Source organism: Megascapheus bottae, chromosome 5 (assembly GCF_031878675.1).
Source record: "Megascapheus bottae isolate mThoBot1 chromosome 5, mThoBot2.hap1, whole genome shotgun sequence".
In the NCBI taxonomy this organism is placed as follows: domain Eukaryota; kingdom Metazoa; phylum Chordata; class Mammalia; order Rodentia; family Geomyidae; genus Megascapheus; species Megascapheus bottae.
In genome coordinates, this window is record NC_143513.1 from 3,656,591 (window position 1) to 3,682,129 (window position 25,539).

Below are 25,539 nucleotides of genomic sequence, written 5' to 3' on the forward strand. Positions count from 1 at the left end.
AGTTATAAGAAGTAAAGCACATCAAGGTTTTGGGGGGGTTTTTGGTTAGGTTTTATTTGTTTTTGGTCCTGGTCCTAAGGCTTGAACTCAGGGTCTGAGTGCTGTCCCCAAGCTTCTTTGGCTCCATGCTGGTGCTCTACCACTTGAGCCACAAAATCACTAACAGGCTTTTTCTGAGTAGTTTATTGGAGATGAGTATCTCACAGTCTTTATTGCCCAGGCTGGCTTTGAACAACCAACCACAGATCTCGGCCTTCTGATTAGCTAGGTTTATAGGTGTAATCCTATAGCCACCAGCACCTGGCATACAAGACCAGTTCTGATTCAATAAAAATTATACAGTATGAACTTATAAGGCCACTGGTGGCTCATACCTGCATTCTGCCTACACAGGAGGTTGAGATTTGATCATATTTTAAATCCCAGGCAGACTCTTAGCTTCAATTATTCAGCTCAAATGCAGAAGTGCAGCTTTGGCTCAACTAAATTGTGAGCACTAATTGTGAGCATGAAAAGCCAGGCAAGGGCTAGAGTTCAAGCCCCAGTACCATAGAAAAACATAGTCATTGGAGATGTCCTGGTAAGAGTAGTAGTGGGACATCAGCCCCTCTCTGTTCTTGCTCTGCTTCTTGCACATGCTCCACCACACACTTCTGTCACATGCCCAGAAGCAATAGGCCACAACACATGCTCGCTCTCGCTGTCTGTCTCTGTCTCTCTGTCTCTGTCTCTCTCTGTCTCTGTCTGTCTGTCTGTCTGTCTGTCTCTCTCTCTCTCTCTCTCTCTCTCTCTCTCTCTCTCTCTCTCTCTCTCTCTGCAGTACTGAACTCAGCTCTCAAGCTTGTTAGGGAGAAGCTCTACCATTAGCCAAGCCCTTAGTAAAACTTTGGCTCTTATAAGTTGATCATCTCAGGCATTTTTTAAGGTTTGGAAAGCTGAGTAATGCAAAGCTTCTACTCTACAGTCTTGATGAACTGATTCCAAAGGTTTGGATTTGGTTCCTCTTGTAGATTCTTACAGATTTTGTACCAAGACAATAATGTCATTTGCAAACAAACAGTTCTGTCTTTCCCATTTGTACAGTTGTTTTCTTGACATGTTGCAGTGACTAGGCCTTCAAGTACTATGCTGACTAAGAGTGGTAAGAATGGTTGTAATTGGTAATCCTTCCCTTGCTCTTAATGATAGGAAAACACAGCATTCAATCTTTACCATTGAGAATGTTAGCTGGGTGCTAGTGGTTCTAAATCTACTCTAATGGCCTAATTTTACTCAGGAGGCTGAGAAATAAGGATCACAGTTCAAAGGTAGCCCAGATAGACAAATCTAAGAGACTCTCCAATTAACCAGCAAAAAGCCAAAAGTGGAGGTGTGGCTTAAGGAATAAAATACCAGCCTTGAGTGGAAAATCTAAAGAACACCACCTATACTCTCACTTCAAACCTCAGGATCTACACAAAAGATTTAAAGAAAACAAAAACAACTATGGCTACTTTAGTTGAGGCCAAGATTATTTTTGTTTGTATTTATTTATTGGTGCCAATAATGGTGCTTGGATTCACATTCTTGCTTAGCTTTTTCCTTCATGGCTAGATCTCTATCACTTCAGCTCCACCTTCACTTCTGCTTTTTTCTGGTTAACTGTAGGTAAGAGTTACATAGACTTTTCTGCCTGGACTGCCTTGGAACTGCCATCTTCATAACGTCAACTTCCTGAATAACTAGGATTGCAGGTGTGAGCTAGTAGCTACCAGTGAAGATTCGATCACTAGTTCTAACTTTAAATTTTGTCCTCTCCACAAATTATAGATTTCTATTGCTATAGTAACCTTTAAAAAATAAAGAACTGAACATTAATGATATCTCTTCCTATAAAATTTAACAAGGAAGGAGTATTTGGGAATGAGGTAACATTTCAACCAAGGAGGACAAAGGAGAGAATAGAGAAAGGAGAGGAAATATATTGTGTGGTATATCATTTTTTATTTCACATGTACAGCCATTCCCATTCTTTACATGTTGCATACATATTCCTCCACGGTAGTCTCATGTGATCATACAATGGACATGTAAACATTCCATTAACTAGCTCAGTTGGAGTTCTAATATGAAACTTAAGTGTTAGCTGAGCAAGTGCATGATAAGTTCATTCCAAGAAAGAAGGTACAAATGTCTGTGACCTTCTCTGGCTCCCTAAAAAAAAATTATCTGTCCAAAAAAATTATTAATGAATTAAAGGTATAAAATGTTTAAATATATTTTAATGCAAATGTCTAATACATAAACAATAGCCTTTCTAAAACTAGAGCATTCAGCTGATCATTTCTAAGCTTTGTTCAAGTCTATGAAGTATATCTTCACTGAAAGGATATAAAATAACAAATCTTTCCTAGTCTAGACTTCTGTTATGCTCACAGAATTGGCAAAAAATTTAAACCAGTGTTACATTTTCTAGTAAGCGTTGAAAATTCCAAGGCATAATATTTGTAATACAAACTATATCATCATGTTTTAATTGGTTTAAAACTGAAAAATCTTTCTACAAAGACCATAGGGCCAAACAATAGGAAAAAAAAAATGCTGAGGCTTGTTCTGTGAGTTTCTTCCTGTTCAGAACCTCCGACAAGGCCCCCATATGGTGGTGAACCCAAGAGGCGCTCATCCAAGAATGGCCAGGGAAGTGACTGTCCCCAGAGGTTGCCAGGTCCCAGAGACCATGGTGGGACCACCTACTGACCCCGTGTTGTACCCCAGAGAGATGGGAGGGAAAAATAAAAAACAGTGTTTTCCCTACCTGTGCCTCAGTGATAGTAACTACACTGTGAGATATGCGGTTCTGTAAGAGTCTATACTAATAAAATATAACCGGTGCCTTATAGATACAGCTGCGACCTAGTCACACCACCGTGAACTACTACTAAAAGGGCGATCCTGATGGGACATCTGGGCTTATTTGAGCTCCTCGGGAGTCCAGTCAGATGGAGATGCTGCTGGGCCTGCAATGTTAAGTACACACAGAACAGATAGGTAAGCATGACAATTTTGAACAGAAAGTTTTAACTTACTCATTTTAAATATAAGAGTGAACGTATTTCTGACATTATGCCTGAGGATTAAAACTGAAGTCTGCACAGAATGGGAGTCCCATCGAATGGGAAAGCCTGTGACTCACCTTTGACTTTGGGAGGCAAGGACAGAGCGCTCTCTTGGGGAGTTTCTGTGCTTCACTGGCCCAGGCTGAAAAGGTCTCAGCTGACACAGAGACCCAAGCGAACTAAGCAGTGAAGCACCCCCACCAGCCCACTCAGCCTGAGTGACCAGCATCTCACTGTCTTCCCCCACGACGCCTCCCCTTCACTAATGTGGACCCCCAGAGAAGCACAAACTGAATCCAGCTGAGCACCAGCTGCTCACACCTACAGTCCTAGCTAGTCAGGAGGCTAAGCTCTGAGGATCCGGGTTGGAGATAGCCCAGGCAGCCAAATCTGAGAGAATCTTATCTGTAATTAACCAGTAAAATGCTAGAAGTATAGGGGGCATGGCTCAAGCAGCAAAGGGCTAGCTGTGAGTGATAAAAACAGTGACAGTAAGACCCTGAGCTCAAGCCTCAGTACTAGCACAAAACAAACAACCAATTAAGCTAGGCTTGATGGCTCAGTCCTTTAATCCTAGTTACTTGAGAGGCAGAGCTTGGAAGATCATAGTTGGAGGCCAGTCCCAATGGAAAAAATTAGTGCAACCCCCATTTCAACCAATAAAAAGCTGAGTACCGTGGTAAGAGCTTGTTGTTCCAGCTAAACAAGAAGATGGCAGTCCATAGTGGCCAAGGAACAAGCACAAGACCCTTTTGGGAAAAAATACCTAAATCACAAAAAAGGACTGGTGGCATGGCTCAAGTGGTAGAGTTCCTGTCAAACAAGGGCAAGGCCCCAGATTCAAGCAACAGTACTACCTAAACAAAACCCCACCCCAAAGTAAAAATAGATCACCAACATGATCCAGATACTCCTCAACTAAGTATCTCCCAAAGGACCTGGATGTCTGTAGCTGTAGAGAGAAATGCACTATGCAGTGTCATGCATAGTAGACAAACCATGGAATCCACTCAAGTGTCAATCGACACATGAACAGAGACAATGGAGTGAATGTTCCTACAGTGGAATACTACTCAGCAATGAAAGAAGGCACTTTTGGGCAACATGGATGAACCAGAAAGGCATTAGGTAAAGTGAAATCAACCAGGCTGAGAAGGACAAATCCTGCAGGACCTTCTCCTAAGTGAGATCAGAAAAGGCCAAATAAGCAGCAGAGAGAAGAACAGGGTTGGGGGTAGAGGTCACAAAGATCTAATGGAGGATGAGTGGTGAGTACAGACAGTGACTGGACGCTGCACATTTCCCCAGTGTGCGTGGCAGGGCTGGGGTGAGTCTCCAGACGGAAGGACCAGGTCCACCGAGTCTCTTTGTGACATTTAGACTTTAAACTCCCAAGCAGCTCATTTTCTCTACAAATACTCACTTGGAAGAGCAGATTCTGAAATAAAGAATAAGGACATTGGTTTTTCAGTTTCATGAAATAGACTAAATATTCAAAGAATGTGAAATTACTTAACATAATAAGAACTAAATCCACAACACTCAAAACAAAAGAAGTCATAAAGCACTTTGAACCTAAAATTCAAAAGGCCATTTTCCTAATGTTGTTCTGGGTTTTGGTTGTGCCTGTGCTGCAGCTTGCATTCAGGGGCTGGGAGCTATCCCTTGACTTTTTTCACCTAAAAGGCACAGCTCCACTTCTGTGTGTGTGTGTGTGTGTGTGTGTGTGTGTGTGTGTGTGTGTGTGTGTGTGTGCGCGTGTTTCACTGGAGATAAGAGTCTTACCAACGTTCCTGCCCTATTCTTGTTAGCTTCAACCTGCAGTACTCATATCTCAGCCTCCTGAGGAGCCAGGGGTCGGCGACATGGGTCACCAATGTCCTTGGTGGGTTTGTTGTTGTTGATGTTGTTTGAGATAGGGTCTCACTATATAGTCCAAAGCTGCTTGGAACTTTTGATTCTCCTACCTCACCTTCCTGAGGGCTGGGATGACAGGTATCTACCACTGTGGCTGGCTAAAAGGACTGGGTTATAATGGCAGATTTTATTCACCAAAACAGCAAGCAGCTAGAGTAGAGATCTACTCACAAGAAAGGAAACAAACAAGCAAACAAAAAATTCTCATCAAAGAAATGAAGCCCCATGAGTAAAACAAGTTGTCCAGAAATTAATACAACTATAAAAACTAAACACTAAATATATGCATACATGAAACATATGCATGTGCCTATACTCCCAGCTACCCAGGAGTCAGAGATCCAGAGGATGGTGGTTTGAGGCCAACAAGCCAGGCCTGGTGGCTGTAATGCCAATAGAGAGAAGCATAGGCAGAAGGAACGAGGGGTCAGCAGATCCCTATACAAAAATTCAAAACACTATTGGAAAGACACTAGCTAAAGCACAAAGGACTAGGTTGTGACTTAAGTAGTAAAGCATCTGCCTGTGAGTGCAAGGCCCTGAGTTCAAACTCTAGTAACTCTCTACCCTGCACCCAAAAAAATGTATACTGTGACTGGCCCTCGTGCCTCATCCCTGTAACCCCAGCTACTCAGGAGGCTGAGACCTGGGGATTGCTGCTTGAAGACAGCTTGGGCAGAAAAGTCCATGAGACTTATCTGTAAGTTAGCATTGAGAAGAGCCAGAAGTGGAACTGTGGCTCAAGTGGCCCAGTGCTGGCGTTGAGCAAAAGCAGCTCAAGAACAGCACCCAGGCCTTCAGTTCAAGCCCCAGGGCTTGCATAAATAAATACATACCAATGTATTATCTTGAATATCTAATATAAAGAAAGTTATAATGGAACATATTCAAACTTCAGAAATGTTTATACTCGAGCAATTTTAAGTTTGAATGCAGTCTGTATGAGGAGATAGGCCCAACTGCTTCTGTGGAAGTCTGTGGAAGTCCAGCAGGGTAAGAACTCTGTGCAGAAGACTAAAACTGATATTGCTGGATATATTCTTTGTATTAAATGAAGTATCAAGACTTTGGACAAGCAAAAATGAGAACCCTCAAAAATCATGACTTTTGCTTTCTGATAAAGAGTAAAAGGCAAAATCTTGTGTTAAGGGAGGCTCAATTCAGAGTGCTCCTCACCATGAGCTTTCTCAGAGCCTTCAGGAGCCTCTGGGCCCTGTGCTGCGTCTGCATCCTTGGGCTCTTCCGAGTCCTGTGTGGACTGGGAGGATGTGGATTCCCTGGAGGTCTTTGAGGTCCTCATGTCCGTGTCTGTTCTCTGTTGCTGCAACCACTCATCCCTATAGCCATTGCTGATAAGCTTGGAGAAGTTTGTCGGTGAATTGGTTTTTTGACCAGGCCTCAAAAAAGATAAAAGTGAATATTAAATATTAACACAAACCCTGATAGCTGGGTTCTAATGGCTTACACTTATAATCCTGGCTAATCAGGAGGCTGAGAGCTGAGGACTGAGACTCAAAGCCAGTAGAGGCAGAAAAACCTTCTAGACTCATCTCCAATAGCCAGTAAAAAGCCAGAGATGGAGATGTGATGTGCACGTGTGCGTGCGCACACACACACACACACACAAACACACACAGATCAGAAACAGAACAGTATTCAGGGAACAAAGTTGGATGCACAGCTGTCTTAAATACAAGACAGCTATACTGTTCTCCTTCCCTGGATTTATCTTTCCATCTATCCATCCATCATCTACCTGCCAATCATTTTTCTTTCTTGGTTTTCTCCCTCTCATTCAGTCTAGCTCAGTGTTCTCAAGGCATTCATGACAATGTAATCATTGTTTATTGCCCATTAGATGAGAAGCTATCTGAAGAATTAGGCAATTCATGATATTTATTCTCGCACTAAACCAGTATTCTGTGCATAAGGAGATAAAGGAGTCCTTAGGGTTCTCTTCAGCGGGGACGTGTGGGGTTGGGGGGAGATGTGTGTGTTGGGGGAAAGGACAGGATGAGGCCTCCTCCTGGAGCAAGGGGGCCAGGTAGGCCTGGTGGCTGGGAGGGCGGGCTGTGGGTGGGGACTGTCACTCAAGGAAGAAAGGGAGCAGCAGTTTGCCTCCTGGCCAGCTCAGGCCACTCTGGAACATACATGGGAGGGAAGGACAGTCTGCTTCCCGCGGAGTCTTTGGAGCCCGTTGGCGTCCCCACTTTGCTGGGGTATTTTGAGTGGATGGCGGGCAGCTTCACCTGTGTGGCAAAATACAACACATATGCGGAGTGAGAAGACTACACAAGAAATGTAGGACCTCTGCTGGGAAACAAACAGCCACAACACGTGTAAGTCAACAATCCTCCCATTCAGTAGAAAAGCTTTGTAAAGAGAACTTCTAAACATGGGCCCCTGGCAAACCAGGCACCTGCAGCTCACAGCTGAGATCCCAGCCCTTAAGGAGGCTGAGATCTGAGGATCAAAGGGGAAAACCAGCCTGGGCCAACAAATCAGAGGCAATCCTATCTCCAGTTAACCGTGAACAGCCAGAAGTGGAGCGGTGCTTCAATAATGGAGTGCCATCCTTACGCACAAAATCTGGTGAGAGCATAATGTCCTGAGTTCAAGCCCCCGTAAAACACACACACACACACACACACACACACACACACACACGAAGTTACTCTCTCCATATAGACAATTATGAACATCAGATGAATGGAGCAGCAGGCTACACCTTGATCCACAATGAAATACAATCCACCAATACAAAGGAATGGAGTTCTGACTCCCCAGCAGCTGGCTATGTCTAAAATGCACCAGGGAAGAAAGGACCATAACTCAGGGATACCATAATTTGACACTCTGGAATGACTACAGGGAGTTTGGATTAGTGGTAGAGTGCTTGCCTAGCATGCACAAAGACCTGGGTTCAATTCCTTGGTACCACATACATAGAAAAAAGCTGGAAGTTGTGCTGTGGCTCAAGTAGAAAAAAAAAAGTCCAAGGACAGTGTTCAGACCCTGAGTTCAAGCCCCACAACTGGCAAAAAAAAAGGAAGAAAAGCAGACAGGTACTTGCAGGAGCTGTGAGTTAGGAGGAGTTAACACCAAAGGAGCTGAGGGAAAAAATAAATGGAATGTCTCTGTACCTCAGTGGCTGTGGTAGCTTTGTAATGTATGCCTTGTACCACTTGTAAAGCAGGTGAGCTTTAAATATATTATGATATTTTAAAAGAAAAAAATTGCATTTTATTTAAATTATATCTTATTTACAAAGAAAAAGACTATCGCTTTTATAACAGCAATAAAAGAAAAACAGAAATAAGTAGTAGGAGCCTGGCATCCATGGTTCACACCTGTAATCCTAGCTACTCAGGAGACTGAAATCTGAGAATCAAAGTTCAAAGCCAGCCAAGACAAAACCATTCTGTGAGACTTTCATCTCCAGTTAACTAGCAAAACATCAGAAGTGTGGCTTAAGTGGTGGAATGCCAGTCAAGCAAAGTAAGCTTAAGGGATAGTGCCTAGGTCCTGAGTTCATGCCCTATTACTGTCACAAGAAATAATGTTTTTAGTAAAATAAAAGATCCCTCCCAACTCCCACTCACCCTGCAAGTGAGCAAGAAACCCAGGAATGCTGCGTGAGGAGTCTTCCTTAAGAACAGGCCAGTGTGTACCACACCCCAAAGACAGCCTGGGTGTGACAGGGAAGTGCTGGCTCCCGTTCCTCCCTCAGAGGCAGCAGCCGGTTAGCTGGGTGATTTGATTCTCTTGTTCAGGTTCTCACTATCTAGGCCAAGATGCCTTGCAGACACAGCCCAACACTGTGTTCCTTCTGCTAGACAATGTTGATGTCCCCAAGACTGTCATCCTGTCTCCTCGACAGGGTGGAAGTAGACAGGCTGGCTACTAAGTGGGTCATTCATTTGATTTGGGGGTGATACAGCATTTAACACTTTTACATCTCTCTAGCTTTGTGCCGTAATGGTAGTTAGCATCTCTCCCCTGCCCCCAATTATTTATAGCTTACCCCTTATGCTAAGAAACAGGCCTGGGCTTTAGTCCATTTACAGTACTTACACAAGTGACCCAAAGCCCAAGTCACCACTTGCCATGGAGGACAGCTTGATAAGCAAATGGCTTGTTCCAGCCAAGAGATGCTGACCTTGGCACTCACCCCAGCCCCCAAGTGTCAATGGGGAGGTTCCTTTCCACACCAGGACACAGAGATGCCAGGCATGGGAGCCGGGGACGTATATATCTCTCTCTTCACAATTCAAGTAGAGGATAGTGTTCACTCTTCATTCTCACTCTCAAAAGCATCATCGCTATTTTTAATACACATGTCATCGTTTCACAGATCTGACTGGGTGAGGCAACAAGACGAATTTCAGACCTTGCCACACCCAGTGGTACAGAGCCCTCAAAGTCCTGGGAGCTGCTAAGAGGAGGCCGGGGGATGAAAAGACTTTTAATCAAGAAATCACACTCATCTACCAAACAAAGTGTTTTGGGGGTTCACTTTGGAGGGACAAATGCACCCTTGGAATGGGTCTTTTATCACAGAGACATCTCAATTTAACTATAACTAAAACATGTGAAGATAGAATACAAAACCTGGCACTGGAAACTCACACTTGAAACCATAGCTCTCAGGAGACTGAGATTTGAGGATCACAGTTTGAAGCCAGGCCCAACAGAAAAGCTGGTAAGACTCTTACCTTCAATTAACCAGCAAAAAACAAGAACTGGAGCTGTGGCTCAAGTAATAGCATGTAGGTCTTGAATGAAAAAGCTAAGAGAGAACACAGCCTGAGTTCAAGCCCCAGTATGGGCACAAAAAGAAAAAGATAATAAATGTATATGAAATTCCCTTTCTATAAGCGCTGGGTGACACATGTTATGCCAGTTTCTTCTAGGTAAGCATTCACTCGTTAAAACCACCTTAAAATGCAAAAACAAGCCAGGCACTGGTAGTTCATGCCTGTAATCCTAGCTACTCAGTAAGCTGAGATCTGAGGATTGTAGTTCAATGCCAACAAGGCAGGAAAGTTGGTAAGACTTTTATCTCCAATAAGCTACTTAGAAAAAAGCTGGCTCAAGTGGTAGAGTGCTAGTCTTGAGCACAACGAAGCTCTGGAAAAGTGCTCAGGCCTGAGTTCAAGTCCCAAGTCTGGGAAAAAAAGGCGCAAAAATAGCCAGGAGCCAGTGACTCACACATGTAATCCTAGCTATTCAGGAGGCTGAGATCTGAGGATCTCTGTTCAAAGCCAGCCTGAGCAGAAAAGTCCTTGTGAAACTCTTATCTACAATTAACCACTCAAGAAATGGAAGAGGAGCTATGGCTCAAAGTAGTAGAGCACTAGCCTTGAGCAAAAGAGCTCAGGGACAGCACCTAGGCCCTGAGTTCAAGCTCTGTGATTGACGACAACAACAACAAAGAGCAAAAATTCTGGATTGTTGGACAAGTGGATTCTGCTTATTATATAACTTATTATTATCCAATAAAATAGCCTGTACAAAAAAAAATGAAACAAACAAACCTGTGCTCTTCCCTATAAAACCACTAATCAGAAAAAGAAACAGACAACCAGACTGTGCCTGCTCACATTGTAGGAGATCCACAATTAAAATACAGACCATATCCGGCAATGTCATGGGCATCAAGGAGACACACCAGCAACAGCCAACAGACACACTGCACAGTCATTCAGGAAGCCACGGAAGGAAAACAACCCTGGATGACAGACGGATGAGCTTCTGTCACCTTTTCTTTTCTCTTCTAGTTCGTTGGCCTCTCTTTGCCAAACCGTTTTCATGTCAAAATCGAAGGGGCCTCTTCTAGATTCATAGCTTCCATTGGTGTGATTGGGATTGAATTCTTCATACACCATGTAATCTGGCATGGAGACCATGGGGACTCTGTGAGAACAGTGGTGTCAGTTACAGCCTGCGCTCGTGGGGCCCCCTTCCCCCTCTCCCCAATTTCTCTTGGCTTCCCTGAAGACATTGGTAGGCCCTGCCATGGGAAGCAAAAAGCTCCACCCCTTTCCAGTGCCAGCCTTGCAGATCATCACCAGAACATCATCTACTCCTTTGTCTTCTTCAATGAGCTAAATGCTCCCCTAAATATGTATCATTTACAATGATCGTTTCAGTCTGCTTGTTTTCTATGACATGGCCATTTATAGTGTGGGCACTTGAACTTCCAACTGAGCTTTGGGACCAGTGACAGGAAGGGGTCAACCCCAGAGTCTCCGGCCCCCTTTCTACCAGGTTCTAATCCACTCAGCTTCTTTTTCTTTCTTTCTGAACTTAGCACAAAGAATTTTTTTAAGAAAGGTTAGAGGAATGGCTCTGTTGGTAGAGCACTAGACAATGAACAAGAGCATCAGGTACCAAGTTCAAGTCTCGGTCTTGGACCTTAAAAAAAAAAAAGCAAGGGAAAAGTCTAATATTACATGCCTCGGGCATGTAAAAAACTTATATTCATTTTCCAGCCAGAAATGAAAACAAAGGGTTGAAGCCCTGGCTCAGTTGGTGGAGTGCAGGCCAATGAGTGAAAGCATCAAGTACTAAGTTAAAGTACCAGTCGAAGACCTTTAAAAAAAAAAAGAGGGGGGGAGGAAATAAAGAGAAACAAAAGCTGAGCATTGAGGCATATACTCTTAGCTACTTGAGGCTTAAAATGACATTTACTGTGGTTTTATCTTACAGGCAAAAAATAAATTAATAAAAAGCCAGAAAAGTGCCTGAAATGAATTTTCAATTTATGCCAAATTAACTACCCAAAAAACTGGAAGTAGAGCTGTGGCTCAAGTGGTAAAGCACCAGCCTTGAGTGATGCTGCTCTGGAACAGCACTCTCGCTTAATTTAATGAATTTCAACTTGAGCTATTTTGTCCCCCAAAAGAACAACGCATAGCTGCTTCCAGATACTCACTCTCGCTGCTGGGCAGTAGCAGGTTTGCTGAGGTGGATATACCAGTCTGGCAGGGAATAGGCCACTGGAGAACCTGTCGTGCTCCCAGGACCCAGGTGTGTCAGCAAATCTCGAAAAGAAAGGGACAGAGCTGTGTGTGACCCAAATGTCCTGTGTGGCATCACTAGCCCACATCAAGGGGAACTGTGCCATTGCCCTGGGTGGCCTCTGGGCCCGGCACTACCCCAGCATCTCTGATACTCCCCTGCCTAGGCACAGGTAGACAACTGAGGGTCCTGGTTGGGCCTCAGACAGGGCCATGGTTCATGAACCTCCCTACCTCCCTCTCTAGCATGGATCTGGATAGTCTTCTGCTGGCATGGGGTCTCCACCAGACATCATCACTTCTGGGGGCCCATCCTTCCATTCCTCCAGTTCTTACTGCTCCCCTACCTTTGGCCACTCCTCCAGGCCATTCCCCACAACTCACTGTCTTCCTTCTCCAGCCTGCTTCCAGGAAAATCTGCTCTCTCCAGGATCCCAAATGGTGAGTCCCCAGGAGGGATTTAATCATTTAGTTTGGAGCTAATCTGAGAGGCATAGCGCACAGGCTCTGTTCTACAAACTCAGGCCAGCGCCACAACACACATGCCCAGCTTTCTGACCCCAATCCCTTCCCTCCTAGGTGTCCAAGGGCAGCTAGTAGAGCTGGAGGTATGGCTCAGTGGTAAGAGTGCCTGCTTCACAAATACAAGGCCCCGGATTCAAAACCCCAGTACCACAGATGTTTAATCTCCCATTTTGCAGCTTGAAAACCTTTTTCATGGTTAAATACTTTAAACTTAGAGAAAACATAGAAGAATAATATGAGTTCTTCTACACCTTCCAACCAGACTCTCTCTTGATGATATTTCATGACGCTTGGTTTCTTCTCTCCCTCCCTGTCTCTGTCTCTCATTACTGTCACTTATTATACTTCACACTGCTGGGCATGTGTTGCAGAAGGCCACACTTCCACCTCTGGGCTTCATGCCATCACACTGTGATGACACAAATCAAAACTTGGACAATGATGTAATGCCCCCATTTCAGTTTAGATCTTACCAAATTTGGCCAATCTTTCCACTTTTTTTTTTACCAATAGCAGGGGAAAGTGGATCTTAGAAAGTGAGATCTAGGGGCCGGGATTTTGGCCTAGTGGTTAAAGTGCTTGCCTAGCATGCACGAAGACCCGGGTTCGATTCCTTGGTACCACATACATAGAAAAAAAAGCCGGAAGTGGTGCTGAGGCTCAAGTGGTAGAGCTCTAGCCTTGAGAAAGTCCAAGGACAGTGCTCAAGCCCTGAGCCCATGCCCAAGACTGGCAAAAAAAAAAAAAGTGAGATCTAGTCCTTGTCCCACCTATTATAGGCCTCAAGAGGTTTGATATGGGTATTTTATTTTTGTGTCACTACTGCTGCTTGAAGTCAGGGCTCACATTGTTGTTTAGGGCTGCCACTTTACTGTTTTGAGCTATACCTCCACTTCTGGTTTTGTGATGGTTAATTGGAATTAGGAGTCTCAGATTTGTCTGCTCAGACTGGCTTTGAACCATGATCTTCAGATAGGAATACAATCATGAGCCAATAGCACTCCACTTGGTCTAGATTTTTTTTAATGTTAAAACAATGACCATGGGGCTGGGAGTTTGGCCTAGTGGTAAAGTGCTTGCCTAGCACACACAAAGACCCAGGTTCGATTCCTTAGTACCCACATACATTTAAAAAAAAAAAAGCCAGAAGTGGTGCTGTGATAGAGCTCTAGCTTTGAGAAAGCCCGACTGGCAAAAAGGGAAAATGATGGCCAGCTTGTCTCCCCTGTGGCATTGCCAACACAGGTAATGGCAACCAGAGGAGGGATAATTGTCTGGATGTCATCTACCCCAAAGGCAGGCTATGAGATTTCAGGGGTGCTGTCCCTTACCTCTCTGAATGATGATATCTATTGAACTCAGTATGTTCCCACTTTTAAGATTGTCAAATGCTTTGTGAAAAAATAGATCTTGTATAAAATTGATTCTCATCAGTGATCACACACATCCCCCTATACTTATGAGCCTCAATTCCCAATGGCCTTAGGCAAATGTTAAGAATGTTTTATCAAAGATTCTTGGAAGGATTGGGGTTTGAATTTAGGAGCTGGGCACTTTTGAGGCAGGTGCTCTACCACCTGAGCCACACCCCCAACTGCTAGAGCAATATTTTTATACAGATGAGATGATGAAGCACGTGGGGCTTACCAGGTCTGCCGCCTTGCTTTGCAAGCTTCACATATTCTGAGTCGGTTTCTTTTATCAAGTACCTTCACATCCCAGGCAAGTACTCATTGTGTGAGTCGTCCAATTTGCTGAGCCCTGGAATCTGAGATGCTGGAGGGGCATCCACAGCCTTCTCAGAGCGCTTCACGGGGAGATGGTAATACCATTCTAGATAGAAGCAAGGCCAGTTCACTGCCATGCTGGGCTGCAGGATTGGCCACATCGGGAGAACCTAGGTGCTTCCCAGTCTATCTGCTGTGGACGTCACCAGGCAAGTCACACAGCACAAAACGGAAACCAGCCTCATCCACCAGTGTGAGCTTCAGGGAACTCTCCAAGCCCTATGTCTTTCCATCTTAAAATAAAATTCTTAACTGTTTTTCTTGTCATTCTGGGAAATAGGAAAAATCCCACGTTATTTAAAACATGACAGATAAACCAATGGAACAGATGGATAAATGTGACCTGCAATTTTTGTGTGAGCTGCAATTTTTGTGTGTGCTGCTATTGGGGCTGGAACTCAGAGCCAGGGTGCTATCCCTTAGCTTTTTCACTCAAGGAGGGTGGTGTTCTACCATCTGAGCCACAGCTGTATTTCTGGCTTTTCTGGTTAACTGGATACTTTCCTGCCCAGGCTGGCTTCAAACTGGTCCTTAGATGTCAGTCTCTTGAATAGGTATGATTACGGATGAAAGCCACCGATACCCAGCCATGGGCTACGATTTGACAAACTTACAACATTGAAACACTGAGATAAGCCAGGTACTGGTGGCTCACACTTGTAATTCTAGCAACTCACGAGGCTGAGATCTGAGGATCATAGTTCAAAGCCAGCCCAGGCAGGGAGGCTTGTGAGACTCTCATCTCCAATTAACTACCAAATAAGCAGGAGATGGCTCTGCTTATTTGTGGCTCAACTGGTAGAGAGTTAGCCTTGAGCAAAAAGCGGGATGACCCTGAACGCAAGCCTCATTACTGGTACAAAAAAGAACAAGAAAAGGAGGAAGAGGAGGAGGAAACCCCTGAGATATAAATTATGGTACAGAAACCACAACCTGCTTTAACAGATGTACCCGTTTTATGAGAGCAGCAGGAAGCAGGTCAGGGAGAGAGCCACAACTCCTCACCTGTACTGGGAAGGCACCAGCCAGCCCACTTCCCATGCTGGCCAGCTCCCACACCAGCTCCCATCAGTGGCTTTACTATACTGTAGAGGCCACAGTGAGAGGTGAAAGGTGCCAGGGCCTCAGTGTTTACTGAAGAAAGCAAGGAGAGAGGGTGAGGCATTTACTTGCCCGAACTCCCCACAGGTTAGGAATAACATTTTAAAGATTCCAAAGGACTGTTTTATGGAAAAGATTGAGTTGAAGCATGATAATTGTGAATGGAAGGATTTCTCTCATCTAGAAGAAACTGGGTGCAATAGCTCAGAGGAAACACAAAAGACAGGAAATGGAGGCAAGTATGGGCCCCATGCTGAGAGAAGAAGCTGAGCATGAGACTGATGAGGTGAGGCAGCTCCCCAAAAGGTGCTTAGGATAGATGTTGCAGCCCACCTGGGGACCAGCAACAAGATTCCCTGGAGGTATTTAGTCACAGGCTAGGGAGCTTATATCAAGAGCTAGGGAGAGCCGGGCACTGGTGGCTTATGCCTGTAACCCTAGCTGCTCAGGAGGTTGAGATCTGAGGATTGTAGTTCAAAGTCCCTATGAGACTCATCTCCAGGCAGCCACCAGGAAACTGGAGGCGCTACTGTGGCTGAAGCCGTAGAGCACTAACCTTGAGCAAAAGAGCACAGGAGGGGCCGGGAGTTTGGCCTAGTGGTAACGTGCTTGCCTAGCATGCACAAAGACCTGGGTTCGATTCCTCAGTACCACATACATAGAAAAAAAGCCGAAAATGGTGCTGAGGCTCAAAGGTAGAGCTCTAGCCTTGAGAAAGTCCAAAGACAGTGCACAGGCCCTGAGCTTAAACCCAGGACTGGCAAAAAAAAAAAAAAAAGAAAGCACAGGAACAGTGCCCAGGCCCTCAGTTCAAACCCCACAGCTGAAAAAAAAAAAAAAAAGAGCTAGATGTGTTGGAAAAAATCCAGAGGCCTAGAGTTATTAGTACTTATTTATGACCCCATAGGGAGAAGAGAGGTGGGCACTTAGGCTATGAGTGTTTTAGGTAATTCTTTCCATCTGAAATTAGGAAGATACTCAAAATAAGAACCACACACACACTGTTTTACGACTTAAAATCTACGGAAAACAAAATGCAAAAGGTACAGCTTCATAACATAATTATTGGGCATAGTTAATAGCACCTATTAGCATGTACAAACACAGATTCATAACATTTACAGTCTGATGCAATGCCCGGTTGGTGGTAGAAGAGATTATATGTTTGTGTGTGTGTGTGTGTGTGTGTTATTCGGCTGGACCACAGTACCTACATAATAGACATTATTCTAGATGCTTTTGTGAAGATGATTTTGAGATGAGATTTGCACTTAACTCAGATGGCCTCAAAATAGGCATGAGCCTCATGTAATCAGTTGAAGGTCTAATGAATAAAGAATGCAGTCCTCCAGGAAAGAGTGAATTCTCCCTCCAGATGGACTTCAGATTTGAAATGAAACCTGATCTCCTCCTCTGGCCTCTAGCTCACCAGACTTCATATTTGTTATCCCCTAGCCATGTAAACCAAGTCCTTAAAATAAATTCTGTGTGTGTGTGTGTGTGTGTGTGTGTGTGTGTGCACATGTATGCATGTGCTGGCTGACCAGAGTTCTTTGGAAGCAGCGTATTAAATGCACTAAGTCACCATAGCACAAAACAAGTCATTCTGTGAAAGTTTTAGACATCCAATTTGTACTTGGAACTTCAACTGCATGAAGTTTTAACCCAGAAAATATTTAAATGACTGAAGAATATTAACCAGCTAAATCATCGCCTTCCCTTAAAAAAAAGAAGGAAGAAAAAAGAAGAAGAAAGTTTAGACAATGGCACAAAAGATCACAGAGAATCAATTTAAGGATTAGGAATCAGGGTTTAGCAGCTCAACTATTTCTTCCTTTAGAAGGGCATTCAGTTTGTACTTTATTTTTCCTCTCTCTGTTTTGCTTACTAATTAATCCACAGAGAACAGTGTGCTTCTACCCGCTCATTACTGGAAGATTTGGACAGGCACTGAATTCTAATCTATTGCTAAATGTATGCAGTAGAAGAGCTCAGAAAGTGAGGGTTCTGGTTTGAATGAACCAGCTCTCACCACCTAACAGAGAGAAAGACAGAAACAGAAAGAGACAGAGACAGAGAGACAAAGAGTCAAAGAAACAGAGAGATGGTTAAAAGGATCTTTTAGCTTTTATCTCAAAATTTGTTTAACATTAGATCATTTACTATATGACTGTTTTTCTTTCTATGATTTTTCCCTGCATGCTCATAGGCTGTAGTAGTAGTTTCATTTTCCTTTATGTGTGTGTGTGTGTGTGTGTGTGTGTGTGTACTGGAGCCTGAATTTGCAGTCTAGGTGCTATCTTTAGCTCTTTTGCTTAGGGTTGGCACTTTACCAGTTCATACACACCTCTACTTCCTCTTTGTGCTGGCTAATTGGAGTTAAGAGTCACACACCTGCCTGTGATCCTCAGATCTCAGCCTCCTGAGTAGTTAGAATTACAGATGTGAGCCGCCAGTGCCTGGCTTCCCTGATCTTATCAAGGAAGAAATACAGACTGTTGAGAATGAAAGTCAAACTTGAGATCACCTAGCTCGTCAGGTGCTCAAAGGGGACCAGGCTGCTGTTTCTAGTCTGTGAAGCCTCAACTAATAAGCTACTTGCTTGGTGTAGAATGCTCCAAACCAAATGCTTCAGTTTCCTAGTGAAAAAGTGGGGTGATGGGGCTGAGAGTGTGGCCTAGTGGTAGAGTGCTTGCCTAGCATGCAAGCAGCCCTGGGTTCGATTCCTTAACCAGAAGTGGTATTGTGGCTCAAGTGGTAGAGTGCTAGCCTTGAGAAAGCTCAAGGACAGTGCCCAGTCCCTGAGTTCAAGTCCCAGGACTGGCAAAAGTAAAAATGGGGTGATGATTCCTGACAGCTCCTAATGAGGTTAGATGTGGGAGTGTGTATAAAGTAGTGGGCACAGTGCCTGGCACTTGTTAGAATCCATCAATGGCATTCCTGTAGATGAGGCCTCGACCTATGACATCAGGTGGCTCACACCTATAATCCTAGCAACTGAATTCTGGACATCCCAGTTTGAAGTCAACCTAGGCAAAACAAGAAAAGGCTTTGACTTCAAGCCCTAGGAGAAAGACAGAGAGAGGGGGTGGGGGGGAGAGAGAATGAGAATCACAGGAAGGCCCAAAGGTTAGAGCAGGAGATGTGGAACAGGCCAGACCTGATGAACAATGCACTACCCACAACTGGATTTCCAGCACAGCCATGGCACCACCCTGACAGAGGCTGACTGTGCAGTTAAGTATGGACGGGCCACACTTCATTTTATTTCTGAACACACTGGGCGGATGTGATTGGCTCCAACTGATCCCTCTCAGCTTAGCCCTCTTCCCTACTCTCCATCTGCAACCCTTCTCACCACACAGAATAAAAACAAAAGCAACCAATAAAAAAACGGCATATGGAGACTCTTTCCTTTCTTTCTCTTCTTCTCACCTACACATTGGGTACATAAGAAGTCATGAACTTCCGCTGAATTAGCTTTTCTCATACCCTGCTGTTTCAAGCAAGAAACATTTGGTGGAGTCTAACTTAGAAGCAAAAGCTAGGGAGCCAGCGGGGCTGTGCGACTGAGAAAGTTCCTTATTCAATATTCAGAATACACTGGGTTAATTCATGACCAAACATTTCCGGAAGGTTCCTATCCACAACACCGCACCAAAAGGAGAGGGGGGCGGCCGTGATCGTTCCCAGGGTGTCACGCCCCAACAACCCCGCAATCCTCAGGCAATCCGCACTCACCGCAGGGAGCGTAGCGGTGAGCGGTGCTCTGTACTTCCTTGCTGGTATTCCTCATGGCCGGGCGCTGTGAGCACTTTCAGAGGAGCCCAGGGTGCTAGGGTTAGCTGGTAGCTGCAGCCACAGAGGCGAAGTCCGCGCCCCCTCCCGGTCTTCCCGCCTGCACCTGACACACCTGCACGCGCCTCCCGCCCTCGAGCGCGGGCACATCCATGCACGGCACACTCTGGAGGCACAGCAGGGGCACATCAGGCCGGGGGCGCAGCGGGCGCGGCGGGGAGGGGGCGCAGCGGGCACGGGGACATCAGGCCGGGGCGCAGCGGGCAGTGGACAGCGGACAGACACAGAGGGCAGGGGGCACAGCGGGCAGGGGCGCAGCGGGCAGGGGCGCAGCGGGCAGGGGCACAGCGTGCACAGGAAGCAAGGGCGCAGCGGGCACAGCAGGCCAGGGAGCAGCGGACAGCGGACAGACACAGAGGGCAGGGGCACAGCAGGCAGGGGCGCAGCGGGCAGGGGCGCGGGACGCACGCTCAGCCGGACACACTGCTGGCTGGGTCACATGCACGCCGGGTACACGGCAGGGGACGGGGCACGATGGGCAAATAGCTGGGGCCGTGCACGCGGAGTAGGCAGCAAGTGTACCGAGGTACAGCCTGAGGTCTCCACCGATTCAGCAGTGCCAGGGATCTCCTGCTCGCCGAGGGTCTCCGGGGTGCGACCAAGGGCGCGGCGGGAGTTCTGTCAGCCAATAGGGGCAGCCTTAGGCAAGCCAGTAAGCCAATCAGAGCTGGGGCATAGCGCGCAGGCGCAACCAGTCAACTGCCAGGCGCCCTGGCGAGCCCAGGTGGGTGCTGGGGGCGTGGCGAGGCCTGAAGGGGCGGGTACGGGGGCGGGCCCGGCGAGGCTCAGGAGGCAGGGCCCAGGGGAGGGGCGCGGTGGGTGTGTGTGTGCGGTGGGGGATGCAGGGCTAGCTCCCGCCACTCTTCCCCGCCGTCCCGCACAGGCAAAGCAATCCGGAAAAGCTGGGAGTGTCTACCACCTCGTTCTCCAAGACACAGTCCCACCTTAAAAAAGAAAACTGCTAGTACCTGAAAATATTAATTAGAGTCGCGCACGTGCTTGATAGGGTGAATATGCAATAAGAGCTTTGGCAGAATTCATTCAGTAGGAGACACTTTTGTCACCCAGAAAGCTTCATATCATCCTGGCTAAATAGTGGGCACAATTACTCTCTGCTAACCCCCTGTGAGAGTGAGGGATACCTTATTATAATTTTCAAAGAAACACACAAGACCTTGTCTTCAATTCTTGGTACTGCAGTATGTGTGTGTGCGTGTGTTTGTGAAAGAGAATAGGACATCAATTCATTTCCAACCATTGAAATTTCTCTTTCTAAATTTTTTTCTTTTTTTCATAAAGACATCTTAGCCAGGCACCTGTGGTGTGCACCTATAATATTAGTTACCGAGGTGATTCAAATCTCGTCCAGACACACAAGTCTCCACCTAAGCACAAAACAAAACAAAACCGCAAAGCTGGTGGTATGATTCACATTATATAGGCTCTGCTGTGAGTTCATGACCCAGTATCAGGACAACAAAATGACTTTTTAGCTTACATAGATATTTGACCACATGAGAAATATAAAATCTCCCCATAATGTTGAGAAATATAAAATCTCCCCATAATGTAATAGTAACCAATAGTAACCACACAACACAAACATCTTACTTAAGAAATCCAAAGTCTTAAAAAGAATGGCCTTTAGAATAGTGCAAGTAGCTGCAGTTTATACAATGGGCTAGAAAACAGCCAACAGGATGATTGAATGATTGCGGTTTGAGTTGGTTCGAGTCAATAAAACTGTATACCTTATGAACCTGAATAAGAGGAGGAAATTCCAGGAATAAAACAATAAAATATGGCCAGAAACAAGACATGCAGTCAACTACCTGTTTAACCAAGTGGAAAATCCAATAAACCCCTAGCTGAGTCTTACCTAATTTGATTATAACCAATCATTACCCTGTAACTATGCTTCTGCTTCTGTAACCTGCTTCAGCCACCCATAAATATCCCCCTCTCCCCAGCCTAGGCGCGCAAGTCTCCTAAGAGACCTTGTTGCCCCGGGCGCCCGTGTTCCCAAATAAACCTCTTGCTGTTTGCATCCGACTGCGTGGACTCGCTGTTCCTTGGGAAGGGGGCTCCGTCTGGAAGACGTCCCGCTGAGTCGGGGGTCTAACATTTGGAGGCCCCAGCGAGATAGGAGACCCCCCACCCAGGGACCACCGACCCACCTCCGGGAGGTAAGCTGGCCAGCAAATTTTTGTTGTCTTCTGTATGTCTTGTCTTATGTTAAGAGTATTTCTGGAATCTGTGACTCGGCCGTGTCAATCTGTATCTGGCGGACTCGTGGAGGAGCTGACAAGCTCGTACTCCCGACCGCAGCCCCTGGGAGACGTCCCTGGGGCATCTGGGGTCAGATTTCTGACCCGTCTGGTTTCCCCTTTTGGGGCTTCGCCTCAGTCTGAGGACTCTTCAGTCCAGCTGATAAGGGAAACGTCTGGGTTTCTTCCAAACACCAGTTTACTTTCGGTTTTGGAAAGAAGCCGTATTGTGAAGTTTTTTGTCTGTTGTGTATTTTTGTTTCTTGTGTTTGTTGTGACGGGACTTGGACTTGGACTGAATACTAACATGGGACAGTCTGTGACTGCTATCATATACGCCATCAAAATTTGGGGTACTTAAAGGTCTCTGCTTCTGTCTTGTTTTGTGAGGTGTTTTTTTGTTGTCTGGTTTTGTTTTCAAAATTGGTACCAGTCTTAAATATGGATCCTTGCAATCTTTGTGTGTGTATTTTTGGGCAGTTGTAACAAGCCCTGGAAAAATAAATCACAGCTAAGTTGCCTTGTAAAAAGTTTTGTTTTAAACCTGGTTCTCACCTGCAAGAGTAAAATTGGCAAAGCTCTCTTGACACAAACTTCCAGAAATTGAACGGCCGATATTAATTTTGCGCGCTTTGAGATCTTTGAGTATGAATGTGTGTGAATGAGTGAGTGAACATGTTCAAGGTTAAATTATCAGAATGCTGTATAAAACAATGGATAAACTTATACTTGAAATAAAAAAAGGCAATTGGGTAAATCTAAGTCTAAACTTCAAGAAAATTATTAGGTTAAAATGTTTTACAATGTCTCAAAGGGTTATTGCATTGTTTTAAAGAGAAACTGGTAAAAAGTATTTTTCTAAAGTAGAAAAAGTATTTTCTAAATGAAATTTGCATTAATAATTTGATATTGAAGTGCATAGAGCTGTTTACATTGTAAACATTGTATCCTGTTTAACCCAGAGGTATTAGGGAATTTGGAATCTATTTCCTTAAGTTGAAATTTGGAGATAAATATTAGGAATTAAAATGTAAATTTATTTATTAATGTCAGAGACTTTACCTATCTTTCAAAACTGTCTAGATAATCGAATGCTAAGAGAAAGGATGGGAAAACTTAGGATAGTCCTGTGTGACCATCTTTGGGGGTGAGAGGTGAACTGGCAAAGGTGCAGCTCTGGGTAAATAAGCTGGAATGAAGGCTGTTCACTTAACCTGGTCAGGTGGACTGAGATCCACATCTTCGCTCTTTTTCTTTGCAGACTGACACTGAAAATCTGATGGTAAAATCTGGGTAATCTGATTAGCATTTCAAAAAGAATGAATGTTTAAAAGTTTATCTCTGTATGATTTGGGTTCATGTTACTGCATTGCAATTGGATGTATTCTAGAAAAAGAAGGAAACTAAGTCCAGATTTAGACCTTTGGTGCAGTGATGATGTTTACAGTTCTTGCATTGAGGAAAAACTTATTTGAGTTTAAACTGTTGCTGGAGTTTTGAAACCTGGAAGCAAAGGGAGTGCCTTGACCCCTAGGGGGTCTGGGGGCAAAGGGAGTTCCTTGAGCCCTTAAAGATTTTTCAAATGCAAATAAAGGCTAAAGTGTTAATTGTTTAAGCAAATATCAGTAAAAGTTTTAAAGAATATTGGAAATGGGTTTCTGAACAAAGTTTGAAATTGAAGTTGTCCTAAATGTTTGTATCAAGAAAAAAAAAGAAAACAAGAAAAATCAGGACTACCAAAATGGTTGCTTAATTGCTATTTCAGCTTATTCTTGTAAGTTACTCTATAGCAATCTCCAGCAGGCCCATGGAGAAGGACAGCAGATCCTCATTCAGATGTAAATTTGGCCCTCACCAAGTTCCAGGTAAGATCATGCTTAGAGACTATTTCTGAGTTGACCACCTTGTTGCTTCTAATTGGAGTAAAGTGGCCTCTGTAGGACTCACTGATCTGAAAGCCGCAGTTTTGAGCCAGCCCTGGCAAAGCAAAGTCCCTGTGAGACTGTGGTGTCTAATCTGTCAGAGTGCTATTGAGAGTTGCTTTGGAGCTTAAAGTGGCAGAGTGCAAGCCTTGAGCTGCAGAGCTGAGGAGCGGCACTCAGGCCCTGAGTTTGGGACTTAAAAGTGGCAGGGTGCTAGCCTTGAGCTGGAGAGCTGAGAGACAGCACCCAGACCCTGAGTTCAAGTCTAGAAACCAACAAAGTGAAATGCCAATGGGACATTTATTTCTGTGTGGAGAGACCCTACTGGGACAATGAAGCATCCAGATGCAGTAAGCTACAGCTTGGATGGCAGAGGTGGTGTCAGATCCTAGAGTCATTTGTGCTTGGCCATTCAAAATTAATCAGAGCCGGGAGGTCATAGAATAGTTTGTAAGCATGCCTTACTAATGCCCATGCCTTTCATACCTGGGCAGGAACTTGTCAATCATCTGTGATAGAGGATGGTTTAAAGTCCTAACTGAGTGAAGTTTGATTTGACACCAGCCACAAATTCAGGGTGGATGTAATGCTTGCGTCCCTATTATCTGTTTAGATCTGGCAACTGAAGCATAGTTAGAGTCGCAGGGATTAAGTTCCCCAGACAATCAGGAAAATGCCTTTGCAAATGGGTGCTAAGTAAGCTACACTGTTATAGCCAAAGAAAAAGTTTGTGCAGTTGTTAAATGCTTTATATGACCTCCAATTTGGAGTAGAATATCACTCCTGATATGTAATCTTGGCAACCTCTTGGTAAAATAGGCTAAGTTTTTAGGGTCCCTGGCTAGGTATAGAGACAACGCCCCTGAGTCAGCCTGAAGAAGTTATAGAAGATGGATCGTCGCCCATCAGTCCTCTTTAGATAAAGGGACCAAAAAAAGTTGTTTCTTAAAAATTAAGACAGCATAAGTTAGAGGCATGGAAAAATAGTAGTAACAAATTAACAAATGTGCAAGAGTGGAGACTGCACTTGTGGGGAATGGCTACAGTTTCGAGTCTTCTGTGCCTGTCTAGAGAGTGCTAAGCCTTGTTCAATCTGGTTACTAAAAGTTGTCACCCTGGTATTACTTTGGATTCTCAACCCTATACTGTCTTAAAAACCAACGGGTGCCAGCCTGCAAAAATGAGTATGCTCGGGTAAAGCAACTAGAAAAGCATTGGGAGAATTCACCAGAGTCAGGCCTTAGGTTAAGCTTCTTTAGAAATTTTGCAGGCGACCCAGCAGAAGGTGTGACATTCCATTGGAGCTGCTGTGCTGCCGAATTCAACCACCACTTCACAGTTGTTTCCTGAGAGGACTGGAACTAAACTCTTGGTGATGGGACCCGACCTGATTTGACAGACACCCCCTTCAGGATGCTGAGCTCACCTAGCTCACGGATGGCAGTAGCTTTCTGGAAAATGGAGAGCGGAAGGCAGGGGCAGCTGTTACTACGGAGACTGAGGTAATTTGGGCTGGAGGACTGCCCCCTGGAACATCGGCCCAGAGAGCAGAACTTATTGCCCTAACCAAGGCCCTCCAAATGGCAGAAGGTAAGAGACTTAATGTCTACACTGATAGTCGATATGCCTTTGCTACTGCTCACATACATGAAGAAATCTATAAAAGAAGAGGCCTATTGACCTCAGAGGAAAAGGCAGAAATTGTAGCCCTGTTGGCTGCAATATTTTTACCAAAAAGACTGAGCATTATACATTGCCTGGGCCACCAGAAGGGAGAGTCACTGGAGGCACGAGGCAACCGCCTAGCTGACAGGGCGGCCCGGGAGGCAGCATCACAGGAGACCCCACAAGCACGAATCCTCCCAATGGCGGAGAAATCGCCCCGCAGTCCTCCTCCACTCCCGTATAGCCCGGAGGACATTGAGTGCCTTAAGAAAATGGGGGCGGCCTATAATTCCAAGCAGAAACTATGGATTTTTGATGGAAAAACAGTATGGCCCAAAAGGTGGACTCTTGAACTTATAACTAACTTGCATACCCTCACA

The 25,539-nt window shown here is 44.9% G+C and overlaps 1 pseudogene; it reads right to left on the reverse strand.

Moving 5' to 3' along the window:
* Window positions 1-10,669: 10,669 nt before the first annotated feature.
* Window positions 10,670-19,392, reverse strand: LOC150062746 (uncharacterized protein C7orf57-like; annotated as a pseudogene).
* Between the last annotated feature and the right edge of the window lie 6,147 nt (window positions 19,393-25,539).